The sequence below is a fragment of the Corvus kubaryi genome, unplaced genomic scaffold (genome assembly GCF_017639235.1).
Source record: "Corvus kubaryi isolate FWS band 111438036 unplaced genomic scaffold, C.kubaryi_AGA036_p1.0 74, whole genome shotgun sequence".
NCBI classification, from domain to species: domain Eukaryota; kingdom Metazoa; phylum Chordata; class Aves; order Passeriformes; family Corvidae; genus Corvus; species Corvus kubaryi.
The window spans coordinates 8,694,610-8,713,082 of NW_024582061.1; positions in this window are offsets into that span (position 1 = coordinate 8,694,610).

The following is an 18,473-nucleotide window of genomic DNA, read 5'->3' on the forward strand; positions in this document are numbered from 1 at the left end:
TCACAGAATTCTGGCCTTTAATCCAATGCAGAATGAAAACAAGGTATTTTCTAAAAAAATTTGATTCCTGTTTGATATTAATCTAGTCCCACATATCCTACTGATTAGGAGAGCATTGCTGGAGGAAATGAACTACCTCAAGGCTGGATTCTACCCCCTCCTTAGCTCAGCCTGCCCAATAATTTATGTAGTGCTTAGAAAGGGCAGCCAGGCATTACTTTAAATGGAGGGAGACCTGTACTTGTATTCCTACTTAAAATCCATCACATTTCTCCTTAAGCCACCACCTGTTTTCTGTGAAAGCTTGGAACAAGCTGTCTGAAGTAAACAGGGGTTCATTGGTTGGACTCAGCTGGAGTGCTGTTCTCCACAGACATCACAACAAACTGCTAAGCCAGTAGCTGCATGTGCGTATTTCCACTGCTCTGCTGCCACCTCACCTTTCACAATGTTGCCAGTATTTTACCCGTGTTTTGCATTCAGCCTAGCTCATACACTGTTAATTTTCTGCAGCATCATTGATACCAGTTTTGGGGGTTGTTCGTAAAGGAGTCCAAAAGGAGTACCTCCATAAAAAAGGAAAAAAATTCTTGTTTTATATTTTTATCTGTTTTAGGAGCTGAAAATCGAGGAAAAAAGGGATGTTAAACTTGACTGGTATACCCATTTTGCTTTTTGCCAGAATAGTCTTGATGCTAGCCTTTGAAGATTTACTTCCTTTGGGGATTGTCTCCTCCCCCTTCCTCAGCAGCCTGGATCAGAGCTGTTTGCCCTTGAAGGCTGCTTCTGGTTAAGAGGAGTTGTCCTCCCACGCTCTCGATAACTGCTCCTGGTGAGGATGAGTGAATTAAAAAGGCAAAAGCACTGTGAGTGTCAGAAATACTATTTTCCTTGTGATATTTTAATGAGGTTACATCTTATGGTAATCAAGAAATTCCCCACTCTGGGAAAGGAAAGGGGTTTATGCTAATCTGCTGTGATGCTGATTGTTTTCCTAGTGTGAAATGATGTTGTGCCTGTGTAGCAGCAGCCTCAGCCTGTGTCCTCTCCCTGCTGGGCCTGGGAGTACAGAGGTTGGGGTTGTGAAATGGGTGATAGAGAGCCACTCCTGTTTGATACAAGCTGCCTAGGTGTCTTTTACAGGTGTTTTATCAGTCCTTCCCTTTGACCACAACCTCAGGGAATGTACAGCTCTCTGTGTTTCCTTTTTGCACCTGCAGTGGGTTGTGAGACCAAGAACATATTACCACTTTTAAAATAAGTGATTCCATTTAAGGAGAATCTTCCTGTTGAAATATAATTTTATGGGTATGTTAGCTCTCTCCCTTAAATATTGCTTTCATAAAAGCTGTCCGTTTTCCCTGGGAATTTTATTTGCATGCATTAAGAAACTTGTAAAACCAAGAGATTGGGCTTTCACTACAGTTAAATGGTAAGAGTGTTGAGCAGGTTTGGGTAGAAATATTTTAACTGTGGGATTTTAAAAAAAGTTCCCAAACATCATCACTTTAAAATTTGAGCTCTGAAACTAACAGGGAGCATATTTCAGTGAAAAGTATAACAGTAGAGATTGGGGTAGCCTGGATTATCCTGTAATCACAACCCTTGTGTATATTGAAAACACTGTCTTGTTTACTCACGGTGTGTTTTTCCATGCAGGGGTATACCCTACCCCTTCAGGCTGGGCTCTGTTGGCCCTGAAAGTATAGTGGCTTAGGGGAGATGAACAAAAGGCAGAGGAGAAAACACTGCTTGTTTCTAGCTGGCAAAAATTAACTTTGCAGAAGGCTGCATTTCCAAGAAAAACTTTCTGAGTGTCTACAAGCAAAAATATCCCAACACTGAAAGTTATTGTCTTCTGAAATGGAGGGATAATTCAGGAGTCAACAGCACAGTAAATGGTTCAGGGATTGCTCTCTTGAGAGATGGAGTTTGCTTCTTCGGACAAAATGTGGTGTGAATAATTCTCCTGTGCATCCACGGATAAATAGGAAAAAGAGACGCTGATGAGAGGAGTCCTTCAAGCTGACAAATTACAGGTGTTCTACTGTATCACAGAATATTGTGTGTTGAGAGGGGCCCACAAGGTTCAAGTCCAACTCTGCAGTGAATGGCCCATCCCGGGATCAAACCCACAACCTTGGTGTTGTTAACACCATGCTCTGACCAACTGAGTCAGTATGATGCTATATTCAGAAGAGAAACTCAACAAACTTGCATGCATAAGGTGTAGTCCTACAAGACTGCTTGTGCACATCTTTGAAAAGCTTCACTTTAGAGAGGAAATTATGAGTAGAATTTCATAAATTGCACCCCAAACAGAAGAGACTACACCCATGTTACCTGGGATAGAGTCATTTCACTGCTTCCTAATATTTTTCTTGGAAAGTTGCTCTATTTTAGGAGGCTGGAACAAGTACTGAAATAAACAGCACAAGTTGGAAAGTCATTAAAAAAAATCCACACCAAACCTCAAATGCTACTGTGTGCCTGAGACAAATAAGAACCTGGCTGTCATGTGGTTTGGGGCATGCAACAGCTGCCTTTACCTAGAAGAATTGTACAGGACCTAGTTAAGCTGTGCTGAGTGCCTATAGGCACACATTCTTTCTCTGTCCCTCTTTCTCTTTGCCTGAGGCACAGTAATTATATCTGTATTTTGGGAAAACATAGGCAGGCCCTCCTTCCAGTCACATAAAATTTCCTGCCTGGACTGCTTTTTGTTTCTTGTCACAGAGAGAGGGAGAAGCCTGTGACTGCTTTCAAAACTGACTGCCTGTGTGAGGAACTGAAGCTGCAGGAGGGATGAATGGTGTAAGTGCCAAGTTCCATAGCAAGAGGGGACTTTAGAAGATATGGGATGCTTCACATCTCAGAGGCCTGGTTTTCCTGAATGGAAGAGAAAACTGGTAGGTGATTAAGAACTGGAAATCTTTTCATGGCCATCTTTGGAGTTGCCTTTCAATATGCGAGCAAGGGCAAATCTCCCTGGGTTTCCTGTGGTCATCCTCTTTGCCCTGATCCCTTTCCCTTTGCTCAGTTCCCTCAGCAACATTAGTTGTGGATACCTTGCCTCCAGCTGGAAGGCTGAGATGTGTGGGAACTTTCCAAAGCTGCACATTGATGACAGCATAGGGGGCTCAGCTGAACAACTATCACCTTTTATTTAATACAGCTAAACGCAAGGTTGCTCATCTAGGAATGAAAATTGTAGGCCTTACTTGTATAAGATGAAGGATGTGTTTAGAAATCATGATTGAGATAAAGGACTGAAGGATCACGGTGAATAATCTTTGCAACATGAGCTCTAAGGATGGTGTAGTAGCAGGATGAGAGGCTAAGCAGTCCTTGATTGTGTAAATAAAGATCAATCACAAGCAGAGCAGCTGCTACCACTATATGTAGCAAGACTACATACAGACTACATACATCAGATAAACCAAGATTATCTGAAAAGCAGGAATGGTGTTTTACCAGTAGAGATTGGGACAGCTTGGATTAACAGGGTATTTCAAGGCATAGTCGTTGTTTTTAGCCCTGCAAACCAAAATCGTCTGATATTTGTTGCGTAAAAGCTAGAGAACTCAAAGGCATTCAAAGTAGCCTGTGGCAAGTAGTGGTTGCCCTCCCGTGGGACATCGTGGACTTTAATTCAGTGTCTGGATGAGTGTCCCAAGGGGTGCCTTGGAGCCTGGGTACATCTTGGCACCTGGTGCATTCTAGCCTCCTTGATGGTCCCCAGCCACAGCCACCTCTTTTCCCTGCCATGGCAGGGCTCCCATCCTGTGGGAGTGCTGCAGCAAGACCTGGACATGTTTGTACCTTGGACAGTCCCTCAGGACACCCAAGATGGTGGTCTTCCCACCAGGCTATGTGTCACAGTTTGTGGGTCTGCTTTGCTGGATTTGGATCAGGAATTTGAACCCAAGATATTCGTGCCAGGAGCAGTGCCAGGAGAGAGCTTGTGCAACACATGATGAACTACAATTTCCTCAGTTTATCTCCACTGAGCTTCAGTGAGTTACAAAAAGTGCAAGAACTCCAGCTGGAGACAATCAATGCAGAGCACTGCTGGTTTAGTGGTTAGGTCAATCCCTTGGATTACCAGAGTTAAATATTTGAGATCCCTGCTTTGAACTTAGATGACTTGTACATGTATCAGCCACATTCCTAGAAAATATTTGCATTGTTGGTCTAATTCTGAGACAGTTTGGCAATCTCCTGTAAATCCTTGTGTTTCTATGGAAAACTTTGTTTTACATTGAGAAAGGTGTTTCAAAGAAAACTGCTCACAATCAGCTCTATTTCATATTTTTAAAAGCATATTGACAAACTGAGAAGTCTAGAAAAGAGCTACAAGGAATACTGGAGTCTCGTAAAATCTTTTTTACTGTAAAATGTCTTTTTCGTTTATCTTTAAAAGTAAATGGTGCCTGTTCACAGCACATAAGTGCCATTGAGAGGAGCAGATTTACTAGAAGACAACATTTTAACCTTCTGAAAGTATAAAAATCTGCAGATGGCTTTCATGGCTGGAAGCTGAAGCTACTCAAATTCAGAATAGAAATCAATGGCAAATGTTTAAGATAAGAATAATCAATCACTGAAGCATCTTTAAGAGAAATAGATTATACCTGCCAGCAAAGGCTGTCACTAAACCAGGATTATTTTTAAAATGTCTCAAGTTTCAGCAGGAAGTTTTTCTATAAAACAAGTTTTAATTCTAGTGCAATTTCTGAACTTGCAGTAAGAATCTCTTGATGGTGACTCCTGGTATCTCTTCCGCAGAAGGTCAGAGTTGATGACTGTATTGAAGTCAAGGTTTTGCAATTATTTTCTGCCTCATAAGTTAATCTAAAATTAATGATAAAAAATATTAGGTCAAATGAAATGTTTTCTCACTAGACATTCTGCTGAAATCTACTTAAATGAAACAAGGCTTGTTTTACTATTCCTTTCCTTATTTTCCACTTAATAAACTATAATGTAGGCCATTTTTCAAAGACATTCCTTTCTTTTTCACATTTTCCTGAAAATATTTCAATTATTCATTCTAAGATTTTCTTCTTTTCCCTCAGTATAAATTTTGAGAAACACTTGACAAATAGCTTTTGTTGACTCAAATATGTATTTTTTAAATCCCAGCATTAAGAAGATCTATGCCTTATCATCTGAGCTCAAATGTTAGGATTTTGAGAAAAGAATCGGAACTTACTCTCTAGTACCTTTCCCCATACTGAAGGGCATGCAAGCCCTGGGCTTACATGTCACCTTTTTCCTTGAGGATTTGTTAAGTAGCAGTCTTAGTTCTAGAGAGATGATAGAAAAAATTTTTAGACTCTTGTTTATAGGGATGTTCACTAGTTATGCTTAATAAAGAGTGGCAAATTGCCATGATAAAGGCAGATAAGTAACTGATGAAGGCTAATTAGTATCAGAACACCTCATTGCTGAATAGGGTTATAGCTGGCTGAAAGAGAACACAAATGCTGAATTTCACCAGTATGAGTGATGATTTTGGCACAGGAAATAGATGATCCTGCCCAATTTCATTCTTTTTCTAATGAAAATTTTATAATTTTATTTTATGGGACTGTTCCCTGCACCCATGAATCTTTCCACAGAGATGAAAGGCAAAGGTTATGAGAAGATTTTGACCAAATCTTTGATGATTTGTTTTCAAAATATCCTCTTCTTTGTTTCCTACTAAGCATGCCATAGATGAGGAACGCTCCCAGGGATATGTAGAAGTGGTGCACCTAAAAACACAGAGATGGCATTCTGGAGTGGCATCCCTTGTGCTTTCTTACTGTGTGGTGAATCCAACACACTGTTAAAAAATACAGTTCTTTGAACACTCCTTCATTAAGTGTAAAATAAGAAGCTCGTAAATGGATTAAATTTCAAAGAAGGTTCAATGTGCTTTGGATTGTCTGAGTGTCTCTCTGAATTGCTTTATTTCTAAAAGAAATAGTGACATCTAAAAAATGTCTCAGCTGGATGACTGTAGTAATCACCTCATCTCATTATTTTCAAGAATTTGCATGTTGCTACTTCAGGAGAGAAAAAGGGTTCAGAAGCCACCTCCATTTGTGTTGGCGTCTCATTTCAGATAGTCCTAAAAATGAACAGGTTTCCAGTAACCCCCGAAACTTGGTTTCAAGGAAGATTCTTGCCTACAAGGAAATGAGTTTGTGTTCAAATGCAGCCTCTTGCTCAGTGAGAGCATCACCACTGGGATCTCCAGGATTTCAGAAGCCTGTGGCCCTAAGTGCAAGGCAAAGGGTTGCTGCTAAGTCTTTCCTGAGAGACTGAAGGAGAGGAAAGAGGAAGGGCAGGGCTGGAGAGGGTTGGGTGAGATCAAGAGCTCAATTTTTATTCAAGAAATACTGCTGAGCAATGAAACCTGAGTTAATTCATCATCTTAGCTCCCAGGCCTATTTCTGTGTAATTCTAATTAGCCTACTTTGTGTTTGTGGTCAGCTGTTGAATCAGATTACAGAACAGCATATGTGTCCTGGTTTCAGCCAGGACAGAGTTGGAGTTAATTTCTTCTTGTTACAGTTCTGTGTTTTGGATTCTGACTGAGAATGGTCTTGATAACACATTGATGTTTTGGGTTTTTTTGCTAAGTTATGTTTATCCTAAATCAAGGACTTTTTTTGCCCCTTGTCTCATGCTCTGCCTTTTGGAGCTGCACAAAAGAAACTGGGAGGAAGCACAGCTGGGACAGGTGATCCAAAGTGAGCAGAGGGATATTCCACACCACAGAACATCATGCCCAGTATATAAACTGGGGGGAGTTATCCAGAAGGGTGGCTGATCTGGGCTGGGAAAGGGGGATCTTGCATCAGTCAGCAAATGGTAAGCAACTGCATTGTGCAATTCCAGACCTGGAGAGAAGAAACCAGTTTGGATCCTGATTTGAAAAGCCTGAAGCATTGGGCAAGTGGCAGAGCACCACGGATGACAGCCTGGGGTCCCCAGCTGGAAGAGCTGCCTGAGAAGCTCCTCCATAGGAATGATTTATCACTGCAATGCATTTCCCTCTGATTAGGCAGCAGGCCTAATTGTTGTTGTCTTCAGCTGCAAATGCATTAGTAAGGATGAGTGTGTCATGGGGAACATACTGCCTTCTCACTGCACTGAAGGAAAGGGCAATTTTTTTTTGAGGCTATTGCTGTAATTATTCTGTTGTGTTTGAATTACTCCCAATATATGTCATGAATAGGAATTGACCTTATAGGATGTCTCCAGATGCAGAGCTTCCATCCATCTATTTTGTATTTATAGGTACAATTTTTTCCCAGCTTGCTGCCAGTTTCTCAGACTTAAAGCAATGCTTTTGTGGCCCAGGGATGGTTGTCTACCATTAGAAAACCTTGGTTCATATCTGTCTGTCGTGTCCAAGAAGGCTAAAATATCCTTCTTCCATTTAAGTCCATAAGAGCAACAGATTCATCAATCTCTTCTTTTTAATACACTCAACAAAGTGACCACCTAACCTCCTGTTTAGAGCACTGGAAAAAAAGGGGGAAAGTCAGTGCTGACAGTTGTCCCAGGTAATATCTGAGGCACCCACAGGCATCTTCTGCCACAGCTGAGTGTCCTAACAGCAGGTATCCAGCGGGTAAGGAGTCATTCTTCTGTTCCACTCTTGTAGTTCTTGAAAAGTAGGAAAAGTTCAGCCAGGAGATATGAGGAGGCATTGCTGACAGCCCCTGCTGACAGCAGGACTGGGAGAAGAACTGGGAAAAAAGTGAAAATCCATGGATAATAACGCTGTCCGCATCATTAATTGTTGTCTTCCCTGATGGGGGACACGTTCAGATTTTTGCCAGGACAAAAAAGGAGGTGAATGGGACTTCATTCTCCAGACAGGTGTTTATTAATTCTTATCTAAGGAGTACAAGCCACTGGCATGGCCTAGACCTAGCACAGAGCAGAGAATGCAGCAAGAAGACAACTTATCAAGATCTCACAGCCTTTTTAAGGTAAATTACCCAATGAAAACTTAAAACGCAAGATCTTTTCACTTTTTTACCAATGTCCAACAAGTTCCTAAATCACGTAGACAGGAACAACTGTGGAATTCTGTATCCAATCATCCCAAACCACTACTGCTGCAAAATATGGAGTTAGTGAAGAAGGAGAAAGAAGCTTTTAACTACAACTTATCCTCCAATTTGAGTTTTCTACTTCTATCTATTTACTATGCAAATAGACCTAAAACCTCTAAATTTTTCACCCTGTGATAATCTCACATAGTATTCTATCACCTCATTCACACCATTGTAGATTCAAATTCTTCCCAGAGGCTAGGCAAATTTTCCCATGGACAAAGGTCAAAACCAGTAATGTCCAGAGGGGTAAAACCTTTCAAAACAGGCAGAGAAATATTCTCTGCATTCTAGGTTCCCACAGTTTAACAATTGAAACAAAGTAAATATAACACAAATAATACTAATGACAACAATGCTAATAATTGTAATGAAAAGGAGAGAGAGGGAAATAAAACCCAAGAAAGGCATGTCATGCAGAGTATGTGTTCACCACCTGATTCCTGGCCTGTCCCTGAGCAGTGATTGGCCACCCCGGGCCAATTCCCCCTTAGTTTATATACTGAGCATGATCTTCTATGGTATGGAACATCCCTTTGGTTATTTCGGGTCAGCTGTCCTGGATATGCTCCCCCCCAGCTTCTTGTGCACCTGCTTTCTGAAAAGCCCTTGAGTTTGGGTAAACACTACCTAGCAACAACTTAAACATCAGTGTATTAACAACCTTATACTAAATCCAAACCACAGCACTGTACCAGCTACTAAGAAGAAAATTAACTCTGTCTTGGTTGAAACCAGGACAGACAGGCAGAAGAGTATTTGTTTATGAGTTTTTGAATGCCAGCAGATCTTGTGGATGAACAGAGACCCTCCATAGTCAGCACTCTGTGGGCAGAGGCAGCTCAGCAATGCAGCTACAAGTATTTAGGCACTGCGGATGTTTTATCAGTTCTCTACTTAGTCCTCTACCTCTGCTCCTGTCACTGCACAGGGAGTCTTGCAAACTCAGAGTCTATCCTCAGCTACCATGTAAGCTGATCTCAGCTCATTTGAGTATTTTTCTCTGACATTTTGCATGGCTGTTTCTGTGTCCTTATGGCTAAGGTCTTGGGTGTGTGAGGAATGTTTTGTTGAAACTTTTGGACTATTTGTTGCTTATGTCAGAAGTGTGGGCACAGGGGAAATGACACCTGTTAGGTATTGGTGACTTCTGCTGAAGATGTTTGCTCAATTTTTCTCCTTGTTGTGGTCTAGTGACCTGAAGTCAATCACCTTCTCCTTCTGCTTTGTTCACTACAATCTCAGTATGAGAAATGTCATAAAACAAAAATGGAAGTTGCTTTACACTACAGAACATAGCTGAGACTACTTAAAATAACTTGTATATTATTAGGAAAAACAACCAGGAACACTTGTCTTGCTTTTTTCTGAACATAAATGTTATATCTGTCTAACTCTTTTTTTGCACAGGTTATTTTCTCTGTGTTTGCTACCATTGCCTTTTCCACATGCACTAACAGCAAGCTGTTAAATTAAGCAGTGAAAATGGGATACCTCCCTCAAGTTTCCTCATATATCCCTTGGAAAGAGCCCAATATTTTGTGATTTTTTGACCAGCAAACAGGATTTGCTCCTTACTGGGAGCCAGCTGCAGATGATTTTTTCTGTCTGTCATTGTTCTCCATGCTCCCTTCAAGCTGTTTTAATTTCCTCTCTTACTCCTGAGGACCACAGAGCAGTCAATCCAGGTAGCTGAACACAGAGGGACCAGGGAGCTGAGGGCTCTGTGCAGCACTGCCACTCTGCACCAGGCAGTGCCCACAAGGGGCCCCAACCCCACTGAAAGCCCCTGATTAAGACACAGCAGCATCTGACACCTAATTGCTTTGTGTGGGAGTTTTCAGTGAAACATCCTGAGAGTGTAATAACTTTTGCAATTGATGGCACCTCTTGGAGCCTTTCTGGTTATTTAATTGATTCCAGGCTGGTGCTAAGAAAAATGCAGCTTGTGGGTGCTTGAGCTGTTTATTACCCATTAATAACCACGTGGGTGGACAGCTGCATTGTGCTGATCAATATGCAGAGCTGTGCTCCTGAAACAGGGGTATGGGGAATTTGGCACCCAGGCTGTGCAGGGAGAGGAGTTCCCTTCCAGCCTACAAAGATACTTCTTGCCCTTGCTCAGCTGGCCTAAACTCCTACAAGCATCAATCATTCCCAGGTGTCTGGAGAGGCTTGTTTGTATGAGGCATGAAAGACAGGCTGTGTGCTGATGCTGATTCACCTCCTCCCAGCTGAGGGACTGATCAGGACAGCAAACACCACCCCCCTCTCCCAGATTGTGAAAAAGTACTGCCTTTCAGTGTTTTTCTGAGGTTTAAAAAAGAAGATTTTTGTTTTGCCCTGCTCAAACCATACTCACTGCACAATTACATTGAATACAAATTTTAAATATTGAAATAAGTATTTATACTGAGGAGGCAGTAGTTATTTATACTTCAGCTTCTGTGCCTGCTTTTGTGATGTCTAGTATGTCAGCATCCTGGCCTTCAGGTTTTTCAGTTTCATGTCTGTGTATGTTCTCATGTGGTAGACACACAAATATTAGGGACATTGAAATACAGTTTTTCAACTCATGGAAAACTAGGAAATTATTATTTTGTTTTTTAGGCTTGGAACAAAAGCTTGTTTCTACAACTTTCTATGAAATGAGAAATCCTGAAAATTGTTTTCAGTATCTTATGTTATATGGTGCATGAATTTCACTGATTTATTACAGCATCATTTAGAAATACATACAATAATCAAAGAATAAATAATGGGATTGTGTTAAATGAAATTTTCATTTTGTTGAATTTTTCATTTCTAGTTTTGAAATGCTTTTCTGATGTTTATGTCACTGCATGTGTAATACTATGCCCCTCCCTCCCCTTGCCACTTTCACTCTAGAATAACTTACTGACAAATTTATGGGCAAGATTATTGACAAATGCTTGCTGGGCTTGTATTTGCTCTGAGTTGAAGGTTAATTCTGAATTTGTTTCAGATAAGCTACTGACCTGATGAAAAACAGCAGAAATTAAAGAAAAAACTCATAACCTTCCCTCCCTAAATTCTACATTTCATCTAGGTTCTGCCTTTAAGTGCTTTGCTTTGCGGCAGCAGTACCCACCACCATTAACATATTTTGTCATCAACAGATTGTGATCACTTCTAGCCATGGAGAAACTAGAGGTGGTTTCAAGTCAGTGACCTAGAGATGAGGGGTACTTTATCTCATTAGAAGGTAATCAGCACTGTCTGGGCCCCTGAGAAATTACTGTTTTATGATTAGGTCCATAACCCAATAGGAAGAAAGCCCCTTGGAGGAGGTTTCTTGGAAAAATAGGCAAAAGGCAATACAGAAGGAGATAGGCTGTGCAACAAAATTTACTTTAAACAGGAGTCTCAAGGCTTCTCCTGGCAAATTAGCAGCCAAGGGTGTATTTTTTTATTCAGTATATTTACAGCTTATCAATTACAGTCACAACCTGTGTCCAGCATAACAGGAAGAGCAGTGACTTGTGTGGAATTGATTCCAAATCTGTTATTTTATTTGTCCCTTCTGTACAAAATGCAAACTTCGAGGGGGAGGGGAGGATGAAAATGGAAAAAATGCACGTAAACTGCTGCCTGCCCCTTCCTTTTCCTCTAGGTGGTTATTAGGCCTTTGCAATCAGGTTCACAGTTGCCTTTGTAAGGCTCCTCTCGTTTCAGGTTAGTATTCCTGTGGGGCGATGTTATCGTGAAGTGGCTTTCCTGGCACCTTCGGTGGGATGCATGCTAATAGGGAGTGATGGAGAGGGGAAAACGTGATGGGGATGTCAGACCCTGTTAACAGAGCAGTCCCGCTCTGCCCTTTGCAGCTTGCACTGCACCAGGCCGGAGCTCTTGGCCTGATTGCTTTGTTCACTTCACATGATGAGAGGGGCAGGTCCATGCTAGCCGTGATCATTGCACCCAGAGTAGAGAAAGAATACTGTTCTGTGCCCTCAGGAAACTTACCTCAAAGGTGGCTCTACTGCATTCAATGACATGCAAAACTGGACATCACCGTCGCTGCTGTAAGAACCGAATGTTGTCTCAGAACAAAAGACTCCTGGATACAGAGCAAAGGCATAAGAACTAATCAGATTTATTTTCTTCCCATCCAGTTTGCAGCTTTGCATAATGGATTTCTCTTCTTTCCTCCCCTCTCTACTTCTTATTTTTTCCCAGCATGACACCAGTTATTATAATTACTGTTACAGCTACATCTACAAAACCTATGAAACCCTGGAGCTGTGCACACGTGGACTGAGAAGCATCTTGTCTAACTGCAGCAGTTCAAAAGAGGGTCATCTGAGCCTGTCCCCCTGGCTCTCCCTATCATCAGTATAGGCAGAAAAAACTGTATCCAAAGAGGCCTTCAAGCCATTTCAATAAGGTTCCTGTTCTAGGGAAAATTATATTTCTACATTGCCCCCAGGAGGGTGTCCTACTTTTGACAGATGAAGTGTGACATGCCTCATCTTCATTTCTTGCTGTGGCTTCAGAGTTCTTTGCAAACACCATTGACTTTCACTTTTCAGCCCTGTCCACTCTGAACTGTGCCTGCCAGGGGATTAACACATGTTATAGCATGTATCTTTTAAAGTATATATTCCTCCCTTCTATTCCTCTTTGCAGGGTCCCACGTGTTAGAGTAGCACCACTATAACTGTTCATAAAAGTATAATCATGCTGGTTGTTTGCTCTGGATTATGACCCAAGCATGCCCAGAACAGAAATGGTGGTCATTCCTGTTCTTTGTGAAATGCTATGGAGATCTGCTTATGCTTGTTCTAGCCTGGTGCATGTCTCTGTTGAGCCTCTGCTCAAGGCTGTGCATAAGCCATACAATTTATCCCTTTTTTTTCCTAGAGCATTTCAAAACCAGGAATTCATTTGAAATCACAGATTCACAGAATAAGCTGAGTTGGAATGGACCTTCAAGGATCATCAGGTCCACCTCCTGATCCTGCACAGCACCATCTCCTAGAGTCACACCATGTGCCCAAAGAGTATTGTTCTTGAGCTTCTTGAGCTCTGTCAGGCTTGGTGCTGTGACCACTTCCCTGGGGAGCCAGTTCCAGTGCCCAGTCACCCTTTGGATGAAGAATATTTCCCTGATAGCCAACCTAAACATCCTCTGACACACATTCAGGCCATTCCCTTGGGTCCTGTCACTGGTCACACAGAGCGGAGATCAGTGTCTGCCCCTCCTCTTCCCCTTACGAGGAAGTTGTAACTGCAATGAACTTTCCCCTCAGTCTCCTCTTGCTTTGCCCACCCCCCTGAAAAAAAATTAACAAATCAGCATTTTATAGCAGGAAAAAAGTTTCACTGGAAAGTTCCCAAACAATTGTTGTTGTAACTGCTGGACTCTGCCTAGCAGGCTGCAGCTCCCTGAGAGCTCAGTGAGGGTTTCCTAGGGCCGTGCAACCAGGCGCATCCCGGAGCCCATTTGGGACAGCCCCGCGATCTGGCTCCGGCAGCCAGCAGCGTTACAGTGCAGTGGTGGTAAAGAAGGCAGAGAAGGGTCTCTCATGAGGGTGTGAGATGGCTTTAATCACATCTTGTCCCAGCACCCTCGGAGGCAGAGAGAGAGAGACCTCGTGGTCTGGGTGCAGGGTGGTTTTGTCAGGGGCCCAGGGGTGGTCCCTGGGCAGGGTTGGGGTACAGGAGCCAATAGAGAGAAACCGAGGGAGTGGCCAAGGCTAGGGCAGGGAACAGGGGGAACATGGCATCACAGAATCAGGGGGGTTAACAGGCTACCACAAAACAACTCCATTATTTTGTAGTTGTCTAGTCCTCTCAGCATGATGTAAAAGCCACTGAACAGAAGACATCAACCCTCCCTTTTAAAAAAATTATGGTGACTTTTTTCCACACAAGGAAATTACATGGAAAATATATTAATTTAAACACTTGGAAACTTTTTCTTTATTTATTTTTAATTTTAGAAAGACAGCATAACAAAATCTGGGATTTGATGTCCATATTTGATATGTCTTATTTATATTTTCTGAGAAACATCCGGAACATCCACGGTTTTAATAACTAAGCCTGTATACACTGAATTCTGCTCTCATCTCTTGGCTACTGGCAGGAATGCTGAAGCCTAACCCTCATGTTGAAAGACATGCAATATTGGCAGTAGCTTAGTTCTTTGTACCCAAAATGGCAGCCTGGCCAGACAACCCAGGAGTACCTTAATTTGTGCCAAAGAGTGCGACTTTTATGGAGTTCTTGCTCTTTGGGCTCCTGGCACTTCTTAGTCTTCCCCTCTGTGATGGGAGCTAAGGTAGATCTGTGCTGGAGGGATTTAATTGCTTTGACCTTACTCCCTATTCTTTTATTAGGTTGCATTTTAGTAGGATGAATTTTGTAAAACCACAGATCCACTGTATCTATATTTCCAGAAAATGGTTTGGTGCAGCTGCCATCAGCTTCCATTTAGAAATATTGCTCCAATGTTTCCCTTTAGAAATATTGCTCCTGTGCCATATGGATTCAATCATCTCTGCTCAGCCCTGTTTATAAGTGTTTTTCAACTGCAGGCAAAATGATAGCAATGATTATGGGGAGAGTCAGGGAAAACCTTTGGTCCCTAAGCTAAATGAATTAACTCCAGTTTTTTGAGGCATTCCTTCTTGTATTTCTCTCCTACATTGCTTCACATTTTTAAGCCAAAGGCTTTGATTTCTTAGTGATTTATTTGGCACCTTTTGCAAGCTGTTAATGAGAGAGAGAAACCTGGAGAGGTAGATGAGACTTGTCAGAGACAGGAGAGGAAGAAAGGGACAGGGAGAGGGAGGAAGGAGCGAAATAAGGAAGGAGAGGGTGGCAAGACAGAACAAAGACTGAGAGCAGAAGGAAAGGGGTATTTTTGTCTCTCTACTTCTTCAATATCATTCTTGCTGATTTTCTTCTTTTCCCTCATTCTGTGTGTTGGCAGAAGTGAAGTTGGCAAGCTCCATGGAGAAGAAGGTGTCAATCTCCTAGTGCTGCCAAGTAGGTTCCCACGTCTAGACGGTGCATGTAATGATTGGCAAAAGGCCAGAAACAGTGTTAATGGATTTACTAAATAGCAGCATTTCTCTGTATTGATTTTCTTAGGGAGTTCCCAGAACTCCGGGTGAAGTAGGTAGCTATGCTTTACCTGATATTTTCTGCTAATAAATGGCCTCAGATAGGAGCACTTAATAGAGACACTTCTGGCCTGGTGCCATTGTCTCAAGATGTCTCTCCAGAGGGAGATGATGGATATTATCAGGTATTATATTAACTGCAAGTATTGCTGGCTGTACTTGAAGATTGAGGTGGCAATTTCTATTGTGCTAAGAGTGATTCTGCACTTTTAAAGAAAAACGTAACTTTGCTCAGAGCCCAGTGGTGAAACTGTGAGTGTGAGTGAATGGCTTAGGCAGGTATTCTGGCATATCCATGGACCTTTTCTACTGTGTACAATCAGCACTGGCAAAAAAGTTCTCAAAATATATGTGGGAAGACAAACAAAGGTTTAGCATCAGTGCTCTGAATTTACTGGTAGCCTTAGCTGTACGTTTCTGCAACGTTGATCTTAAATACATGTATAAATAAGAAATGTGCATGCCAAAAATAGTTGTGCCTTGGGAAAACAGAGTTCAGGTACCTGTTTGTGTCTCTATTATGATTCTTACAAATGTCTTTTGACCATCAGGGTCTACCCCTTAAAATTTTCCCACCTTACAGCCTATCAGTAGAGTCCTTCATCTGCAGGGTTCAAGGGGCCTTACATACAGGGCAAGAAAATAAATCTATTCAAACACATCAATTTATCTGACTGCCCTGAGAAAACGACAGTTAAAAAACTGGCTTTTCTCATTTTTATTGTGGAAAGGTGGTGGGCAGCAGGGTGGTGAAATGGCTGGAGGTGAGCTTGGGCTGAAGAAACAGTAGAGCAAATGGCAGAGGCAGGAAGTCTTTGGCAGAGAGGTCGACACAGGTGTAAAGTCCTCTAAAGGTGGAACCAGTGAAGATCCTCAAATTTTAGAAAGGAAAAATTGAGAAAAAGGAAGCCAACATAGACCACATTATTAAAATGGCTTCTTCCCATTCTGGAGTGGCTGGACAAAAGTAACCTGACCCTGCCATGGCTGATGCATCCACCATGCCCAAGAGACCCCCTCTTCAATCGCTTGTCAGACTGATAGACTGACTGAGCTCCAAAACCTAGATTTACCTCGGCAGGCATGGCCCCACATCACCCCCACTGTCTCCCTCTGCTTCTTTGGAGCCCTGTCTGCTTCCAAAGTTGGCGTGAAACTGTGTTCTGAGACCCTGAGAAGATGAATACGCACCTTATTTCTTTACCTCTACTCCCAGATGCTTTCCGAGCCTGCCATGCAGCTGGGTTTGCATTCATAAGGCAAAGGGAGCTCAACATATATTTGGTTGTTAGTGGTGCCATCTGCCTTCATAACTAAAAAAATTCTTTTGCTTGGATACAACAGGATGGCTACAAAAGAATCTTACCTATTCCCTTCCAATACTTGGATGACAGAAATATCTGGAGGAATGTTTTATTGGAGGCCCTTGTCAGACTGCTCAAGGGACATTGTGGTTAAAGGTGACATTTTCTGAAGGAGGAACAGAGATGTGGACAAAACAAGGACAGGTGAAGTTGTACTTCAGACCTCTCTTGAACTTCACACTTGCCAAGAAAGTCAGGCAAAAGAAGGTTAGAATTTTTTTTCTGGTTACTACAGACATTCTCACTGCCTGTGGCTACTGTAGGAAAAGCATTTCTTTCGATCTATCACTGTTTCGTATTTCACAGAGTAGTTCAGTAGGTGGAAAGATAAATTAAACAGAGATACCACATACAAACACATTTTTACTATTATAATTCTCTGTTTAATGCAATGCTTTAACTAGGAATACAACTCAGCAGAAATACATACACATATATTGCATGTAATTTTAGTCGTCTCTTCAAAATGTTTCAAACCCTCATCATCTTATTCCTTCATGGCTTGTTTTGGTGAAATACCTTCTTTCTTCATCTTGTATAACAAGTTAGAATGCTGCTGAATAACACAGACATTTTTCCTCCAAATGAAATACAACATTACATCCAAATTCCCAGTTAATATGACTTTAACAAACTTCGCTTTCACTGTATGAAGGTTGTGTATAATATATGTGTATCTATACAGCATATATAAATATATATCTATAATGTATATATAATCAAGTGGGTCAGCTTTACACAGCTAACCATAAACTTGTGCTTATCTTATTTATATGAGATCAAATGTACGGCATCAAGAATTTGACCAGTTCCCGACTTGTAAGATCCTCAGTTCCTGGTTTTACCACAAGATTTTGGACATCACATACAGGTAACGCATTCCCTTCTTTTTTGCAGTCATATTTTCTTTTGAGGAAAAGAATGCAGGTGTTTTTTAATACATATATAAATGAATAACAAGTTTTTCATATCCTTAAGTTAAAAAAGATCTCAAGAAGATATGAGATTCTTCCTTGTACATAGAACTTGAAGAGTAGTTTGACATTCATTGTAGATATATTTACATTACAACCTTATCTGGATAGTATTACACATAATGTATTATTTTTTACACAGTCAGGATATGGTATTGGTCATGTTAAAACACACTATCTAAAGGTATTTACAAATTGCTAGTCTCTAACTTACCAACCACCTCAGCTAAGTGGCACCAGAAATAAGGGATAAGATAGAAGAAGGTCTGTGTTTGGCAGTCATGGCACTCCCGCCAGTGTTTTTATTATTATTATTACTGCCACTACTACCATGATGTGCTTCAGAGAAGGGTTGTCTTTGGGGTAGAGGTGGAGACAGAGTCTCCAGTGGGGGAAGAAATCCCTACCTCCTCCGAAGCCTACATGAACTGGGGGAAGCAGAAAAGCAATCCAGCTGGGACTTGCTTGTCCCTTTGCAAGTAAGAGAACACCAACCTTGTCCCCCTGTGCTTTCTCCATTTCCATCAGGTGAGTCCAGACATTAAACGCTCAGCGAGGTCCTTGCTTCCAAGGGCACTGTAACACGGGCTGTGATCACACTGCCTCATGTACTACACAGAGCTGCTTCTGTCAGTCAGAGCACGTTGGGACATCTCTCAGAAAATAGTTTCTGTGTGCTTTTTGGTAAGTATGATCCAAAAAAATAAAAAAGAAAAAGGAAAAAAGGAAAGAAACTCACCGTGGAAAGATGGAAAAGAGTAGTTACTGAATGGCACTTTTCAGGTAATGCAGAATTTTGGAAGGCAAAAAGACACCAGAATTTATTTTCCTTTATTTGGTTAATACTGGAATAAAATGTGTTTA